Source organism: Orycteropus afer, unplaced genomic scaffold (genome assembly GCF_000298275.1).
Source record: "Orycteropus afer afer isolate SDZICR_OR568_19922 unplaced genomic scaffold, OryAfe1.0 scaffold00252, whole genome shotgun sequence".
Lineage (NCBI taxonomy): Eukaryota > Metazoa > Chordata > Mammalia > Tubulidentata > Orycteropodidae > Orycteropus > Orycteropus afer.
The window spans coordinates 2,327,135-2,335,702 of record NW_006921839.1 but is presented as its reverse complement, the minus strand read 5'-3'; positions in this window follow the sequence as shown (position 1 = coordinate 2,335,702).

Here is an 8,568-nt window from a genome sequence, read left to right as displayed (position 1 = left end):
AGAGAAAGTCCAGCTTATATGGGGATATCTTCTTTTCATTAACTACAATTTCTGAATGTCATGTAATATGTTATATTTACACTGTTATTTAAAATTTGCCCATATAAAGGCAATGGACTCTAATACAGTCTATACATCTGCCACAGTGCAACAATTCACACTGATGTAGCAGGCTGAATAATGCCTCAAAGATGATGAAGTATGAAACCCTGGACTTATGTAGTAAGGGGTCTTTGTTACTTTACATGATAAAAGAGTTTGTGAATATGTTACCTTATATGTTAAATGGTTGACATTCAACCATTTCAGGAGGTAGCATATGATCAAGAACCAATGGTATTGAAGAAAGAAGTCCAAGCTGAACTGGAGGAATTGGGGAAAAATAAGGCTACAGAAATTGATAGAATATCCATTGAGATGTTTCCACCAATGAAAGAACCACTGGAGGCACTCACTCATTCATGCCAAGAAATTTGGAAGATGGCTACCTGACCAATCGAATGGAAAGGATCCATATTTATTCCTTTTCCAAAGAAAGATGAACCAACAGAATGCAGAAATTATTTAACAATATCATTGATATTATAGGCAAATAGAATTTTGCTGAAAATAATTAAAAAACAGTGCAGACAGGGAACTGCCAGAAATTCAAACCAGATTCAGAAGAGGACATGGAATGAGGGATATCATTGCAGATGTCAGATGGATCTTGACTAAAAGCACAGAATATCAGAAAGATGTTTGCTTGTGTTTCACTGACTATGCAGACATTCAACTTTGTAGATCATAACAAATTACGGATAGCATTGCAAAGAATGGGAATTCCAGAACACTTCGTTGTAAGTGAGGAACCTGAACATAGACCAAGAAGCAGTCATTCAAACAGAACAAGGGGATACTGTATGGTGTAAAATCAGGAAAAGTGTGTGTCAGGGCTGTATTCTTTCACCATACTTATTCAATATGTATGCTAGGCAAATAACCCAAGAAACTGGAGTCTATAAAGAAGAACACAGCAGTCTATAAAGAGATACCAGCTTGGAAACCCAAGGAGAGGTCACTAGGAGTCCAATCAACTCAACTCAACTCAACGGGAGTGAGTTTCCAGAAAAAAATGGAAGCCTACAGAGACCTTGACTTTAATAAAGAGACTATTTTGAGCTTCTGACTTGCAGGATTAGAGAAAGATTCATTAACAACCTGAGTTATGCACATGATACAATCTTGCTGAAAGTGAAGAAGACTTGAAGCACTTACTGATGAAGATAAAAGACCACAGCCTTCAGTATGGATTACACCTCAACACAAAGAAAACAAAAATCCTCACATCTGGGCCAATAAGCAACATCACAATAAATGGAGAAAAGATTGAAGTTGTCAAAGATCCTTTTTCACTTGGATTCACAATAGACAATCAATGCAATTGGGCAAATCTGCTGCAAAAGACTTCTTTAAAGTGTTTAAGAGCAAAGATATCACTTTGAAGACTAAGATGAGCCTGACCCGTGCCATGGTATTTTCAATAGCCAAGTATACATGTGAGAACTGGACAATGAATAAGGAAAACTGAAGAATAACTGATGCATTTGAATTATGGTGTTGATGAAGACGACTGAATGTACCGTGAACTGTTAGAAGAATGAAGAAAAGCTATCTTGGAAGAAGTCGTGCTGGAATGCTCCTTAAAAGCAAGAATGTCCAGACTTCATCTTTAATACTTTGGTCATGTTGTCAGATGGGACAAATCCTGGAGAAGGATATCATTCTTGGTAAAGTAGAGGGTCAGTGAAAAAGAGGAAGACCTTCCACAAGATTGAATGACACAGTGGCTAGGACAATGGGCTCAAGCATGGCAACAAATGTGAGGAATGCACAGGACCAGGCAGTGTTTCATTCAGTTTGTACATAGGGTCGTTATAAGACCAAACCAACTTGACAGCTTCTAACAACAACAACATATGTTAAAAGGGACTTTGCAGATGCGATTAAGTTAAGGATCTTGACATGGGGAGATTATCCTAGGCCCAATATAATCACAAAGGTATCTTAAGAAGGAGTCAGGGGGAGATTTGACTACAGAAGAGGAGTGTCAGACTGATGCAATGTGAGGAAGACTCGACTGGCAATTGCTGGCTTTGGTCATGAGCCAAAGAATGCACATAGTCTCTAGAAGCTGGAAAGGACAACAGATTGGGAGTTCTAGTAGCGCAGTGCCTAAGGCATTTGACTGCTAACCAGAAGTCTGGTGGTTCAAACTCAGCAGTCACTCCTAGGAAGGAAGATTGGGCAATCTACTTCTGGAGAGATACCAGCTTGGAAACCCAAGAGGTCACTAGGAGTCCAATCAACTCAACTCAACTCAACAGAAGTGAGTTTCCAGAAAAAATGGAAGCCTACAGAGACCTTGACATTAATAAAGAGACTATTTTGAGCTTCTGACTTTCAGCCTGTAAGATAATCAGTTTGTGTTGTTTAAATCTCTAAATTAGTAGTGATTTGTTGCAGCAGCAATAGGAAACTAATACAGACAGCATAGTGTGAAATTTTCTCATTTTATAAAAAGATAATTAAGATACTGCTATTTCAAGCTGTATGATAAAAAATTGTAAACAGTGACTTAAATAAGTTAAGTTTCTAATCCTTGAGCAAACACAAACTGATAAAATGATGAGCCAGAAGCGAAAGGGATGGCAAGAACCAATTAACCTAGAAGTTAAAACTGTCTAAGGAAAATCCATTAATATATAGCCTAATGTAGACTCCTTATTAGTACACTGTTTTTGAAGAAAGCATTTATCCAAATAGCTATCTCTATATAAGAAGCTCTAGTAGTGGTGCAGTAGGAGCTCTGGTAGCATAGTGCCTAAGGCACTTGACTGCTCACCAGAAGGCTGGCAGTTCAAACCCACCAGCCACTCCTCGGAAGGAAGGTTGGGCAATCCTACTTCCGTAGTGATACTGCCTCGGAAACCCAAGGAGGGGTCGCTATGAGTCGGGGCCGACTCGACGGCAAACAACAACAACAACAGTGGTGCAGTGGTTAAAGCTTTGGGGCTGGAAACCAAAATGTTCATGGTTCAAACCCACCAGCCACTCTGCAGGAGAAGGATGTACCAATCTGCTTCCATAAAGACTTACAACCTTGGAAACCCTGGGAGTAGTTCTACTCTGTCCTTTAGGGTTGCTATGAGTTGGAATCGACTCGATGCCTATGGGTTTGGGTTCTGAATTAATCTCTATGTGCCTTTCAATTAATTTCAAGTTTTTTTTTTTTTTTTTAATATTATACCAATAAACTCATACCACAGTCTGCAGTATGGATATACTCAATATAAAGAAAACAAAAATTCTCACAAGTGGACCAAAATAGCATCACGATAAATGGAGAAAAGATTGAAGTTGTCAAAGATGCCATATTACTTGGTTCTATAACCAACACCAATGGAAGCAGCAGTCAAGATATCAAATGACATATTACATTGGGCAAATCTGCTGCAAAAGACTTCTTTCAAGTGCTGAAGAGCAAAGATGCCTCCTTGGGAATTAAGGTGCGTCTAACCCAAGCCATGGTATTTTCAATTGCCTCATATGCATGTGAGAGCTGGACAATGAATAAGTAAGACCGAAGAAGAGTTGATGCTTTTGAGTTATGGCGTTGGCGAAGAATGCTGAAAGTACTGTGTACTGCTAAAAGAACTAACAAATCTGTTGTGGAATAAGTGCGGCTGGAATGCTCCTTGGAAATGAGAACAGCCAGACTTCATCTCACCTACTTTGGTCATGTTGTCAGAAGGGATCATTCCCTGGAGAAGGATGTCATGCTTGGTAAAGTGGAGGGTCAATGAAAGAGGGGAAGGCCCTCAACAAGATGGATTGACACAGTGGCTGCAAGGATGGGCTCAGGTATAGCAGGGATCACGAGGCTGACATAGGACAAGGCAGTGTTTTGTTCTGTTGTACATAAGGTCACTGTGAGTTAGAGATGATTCAACCACACCCAACAACCACAACAAAACTCTGGAGTCCTATAGGACTTAATGATAATAGTGAGGATAATACACCTAACAATTATAGTAACTGATAAGGTCCTAAATGTGTATGTTGGGTTTGATTTTTCTAAAGTCAATAGTTATAGTAACAGAATACAGAAATTTGTGGAGGAAGTATGTAAAGCTGATAACTGAGAACCAGGAAGTTAAAGTTCCTGTTCTAAGACCTGGCTTTCTTTCTTCCAACACTTCCCAAGCAGGTGCCATAGTTCTTTAGCTCTCCTAAAACAATAAAAGGTAAAGAAATCATGACCAAATATGTACTCTATGACTCCTACAGCAGAGGCCTCTAATCTTAGCATGCATCGTCCCAGTACATGAGGCAGAAGTTGGAAGACCTGACCTATTGAGGAGGTGCATGGATTGGAGGCATGTTCAGTGTAGAGCCCTGGAGGTAAATGCAAATGAATAAATCATTTAAGCCTCATTCTGTTCATATTCTTTTATTTTATCTCTCTCCCTCGATTTCCCCAATTGGAAATTCCACTCAAGCATCATATCATTAGGGAAATATTCCCTGCCTGACCATCTCTCTAGATGGGTCCAAAAGACTGTATTCCTTTCCTTTAAAATGCTTATCATACCTTGTAGTTAGATATTTATTAGGGTGATCATTTGTTTTGTGTGTCTCGCTCCTCACTAAATATTAAATCCTGTGAGACTGGAACCAGGTCTAGAACCCTACTAGTATGTGGTTGCTGTTGTTAGTTGCTGTTAAATTGGCTCCAAATCATGGTGACCTTCTGTGAAAAAGAACAAAACATTATCCCATCCTGTGCCATCTTCATAATTGTAAGTATGTTTTGCAGCTATTGTGTCAATCCATCTCATTGAGGGTTTCCTTCATTTTCGTTGGCTCTCACTTTACCAAAGATATCCAAAGATATCCGTTTCTAGTGATTGATATATTCCGATGACATGTCCAAAGTAAGTAAATTGAAGTCTCTCCATCCTTGCTTCTATGGAACATTCTGCTTATATTTCTTCTAAGACTTATTTGTTTGCTCTTCTGGCAGTCTACAGCATATTCAGGATTCTTCACCAACATCACAATTCAAATGCATCAATTCTTCTTCCGTCTTCCTTTTACTTTATCCAATTTACACATGCAAATGAGGTGACTGAAAAGACCACAGCTTGCATCAGATGAACCTTAGGCATCAAAGTGACAAAGGTTGTAATAAACAAACAAACAAAAAAAAAAAACCAAACTCACTACCATCAAGTCAATTCCGACTCATAGAGACCGCCATTGGGTTTCCAAGGCTGTAAATCTTTATGGAAGCAGACTGCCTCATCTTTCTTCCTTGGAGCAGCTGGTGGGTTCAAACCACCAACCTTTTGATTAGCAGCCAAGTGCCTTAACCACTGCACTATAAGAACTTCTTTTTAAAGTTTGTGATAAACAAAAAAACACCAAACCAAACTCACTGCCGTCAAGTCAATCCCAATTCATAGCAACCCCTCCTTGGTTTTCCCACGATCTACTTCTACTTCTATGGAAGTAGATTGCTCAGTCTTCCTTCTGAGGAGTGGCTAGTAGGTTTGAACCAGCAGACTTCTGGTTAGCAGTCAAATGCCTTAGGCACTACGCTTCCAGTGAATGAATGAATAAAGAACCCAGGGTATGCGTGGTTCCAGGCTTCCTTCTTCATTCCACTCTAAAAATACTTTGCTAAGCTATAAATAAAGTCAATGGAGTTGACTTGAAACCAAAAGATAACACTCTAGTACATTTAGAAAAACGTGTTGAGGGCATAATGGTAGCTGGAACTCTTCAGAGAGTTACAGATCTAGAAGGGGAATTAAGGCACATATAAATAACTACCAAAAAAAAAAAAAAAAAGTAATGACAACCACAAGTAAGGGACAGAAAAAGAGTGGTGGGAATTCAGAAGAGTCAAGGTTACTTCCATTTGAGAGTTATGCTGCCTTATTCCATGAGCAAGTGTTCTTTATAATACTTTACACTGTCTTGTCTCTCTTTTTATCACATTCATTTGGCAAATGAATAAACCCAGGATAAACTATGCTGTCTGCTTTCTCTGCTGCTGCACCAGATCAACTGAACCCTGAAGAGAACGCCAAGGTCAAGGTAGATGTGTGTCACTATGTATTCATTAGGGCTTTGACCTTATATGCCAGCTGAGGGACAAGTGGGGGTGGAATTAGCACAGAAGTGTCCTCAGAAGTGTAGCAGAGAGCCTGGCTCATGTTGGGCAATCTAAAATACGTCCTCCATCCTGGAAGTTCTACTGGGTTTCCTTCCCCCACTCTTCACAAGAACTATTTCAAAATGTCTTCTTTCTCTTTAGATCTTGGACCATATCTTTCTTGCCAACAGTTCCTTTTTTTCTCTCTCTCATTAGATGACTCTACCTTTTACTTCACAAAGAAAATGAAATCAAGGACTTACCTCTGCTAAAGAAACAGGCCTCCTTCCAATGGTAGACTCAGAGCTATACAAAGTTGGTCTTCTCTCTCCAACTTAGGACAACTGAAAGGGCCATCTGAGCTTCAAAGCTCCCCATGGAGTTGGCGGAGGGTTTCACTGGGGACACATTGCAACTCAACTTCCCTTTCTGTTTCCTTCCCTTCCTCAGTCATTGACCATAAATTTACTCACTAATAAATTTCATGGATGCTAATAGCCATCTCAGAGTCTGTTTCCCCAGGAGTCTATGGCCTATCAGTTCTGGCTTTCTGCTCCAGGAGCCTTCTCTGCACCATGCTCCACCTCTATCACAGTCTCTTTACTTCAGCCACCCTTGCTGTGGGGTCTTGGAATATGAAATGCTTGCTCCCACCATGGAGACTTTACCTGCCTCTAAGTGCCTCCCCAACACTCTTAACTTATTTATATCATACCTACCAATCTGTTAGATCTTAGTTCATACCTTTCTCCAGAGGAAAACAGAATAGATCAGTTTTCTTTTTCACAGCCACTCATAGAATCTTTTTCTTCATAACACTTAGGCTTGCTTATGACTACCTCCTCTCAGAATTTATGCACACAAATAGGACCTGCCTGTTTTTGTTCCCGTTGTATCCTTCGTATTTTGTATAATGCCAGGTGGTGTGCTAAATGCTGGACATATAGTGGTGAGCAATACAAATTCTCTGCCCACATAGAGCTCACAATCCACTGAGAGTGACAAGAAGGTTAAAAAAAAAAAAATCAGTAGAAGCCCTCTTATCTGACATTATTTGCATTCATAATTAATTAAGTGAAAGTATTCAATAAACTGGAGAGAACCCTACTAGCCTACTAGCCCTGGGTGATAGGGAATCTTGGGAATGAAGAATTTGGGCCCATCAGTTGTGTAGATTAAGTGTTGCTAAAAGAGTTTAAACTCTAAATAAACAAAATAATAGATTATGCTCTAAAGAAGCTGATGAAGTCTAACTAGAGGAGTAACTAGTAGAGATCCCATTAGGTAGATGAATATTTGGTGACAGGTAATTTTCTGAATATGAATATTCTGGATGGGGTGGAAGTGAAAGCATGAAATATTGAGGTGGAGAGAACAGAATGAACAAGGGTTCAGAGATTGGTAATTGTGAAATGTTTATGGGGAACTATAACTATTTAGTTTGGCTTGAGTAAAGGATTCATGCAGTGGAGTACTGCAATTTAGACTTTTATATTGGTTATTTTATATTAGTGTGATTGCTTTATTTTGTTTTGATATATCTGAGTGAGCAGGGCTACTGTGCTACTCTATTTGCTAGTTTGGCAAAACTTGGGCACTCACCACCTATCTCCTGGTAATGTGAAACAGGATGAGAATATATGCACAAATCTCTGTTAGCTGTCCATGTAGAACAGTTGAGGGTGAGTTGTGCTGGTATTGGCTGCCATCTATCATTGATTAGTTGGTACAGAAGCAAATGTGGATCCTCATCCAATGGGTGGAGCTCCAGGATGTGCAGATATGCTTGGATCGTGTGGGCACAGTTGCTGTCTACTACTCAGTGGGACAAAAAAAATAAAAACAAGAGAACAAAAAATACAAACAGCCTAAACAAACAGTGACAATTGCAAAAATGAAAACTAAAGAAAAGAAAAAAGAAGGACAAAGAGGAAAAGAAAAATCTATCTGAGGGGAGGCGAGAAGAGCCAAAGATAATGAATAAGAAAAATGCAAAAAAGAAAAACAAGGATGGCAAGAATGTAAAGAGAAAAAGAAGAAAAGAAAAAGAAACAAATCAACCAGCCAAAGGGGAAAAAATAAAAGAGAACAATCATGGGAGAAGAAGGGCTGCTTATGCACAGGGAGAAAGCTCAGGGGGCAGGAGTTCATGGAGAGATAGACACAGGGAAGAGGTAACTATGGGAAGGAAGTGGGAGGGAAGCTGTTGCACTGTGGTAAACTGCAGTCAATATCATGAGACATAGTATATATAAACTACTATATGGAAAGGAGCTCTGGTAGCATAGTGGCTAAAGCACTTGACTGCTAACCAGAAGGCTGGCGGTTCAAACCCACCAGCCACTCCTCGGAAGGAAGGTTGGGCA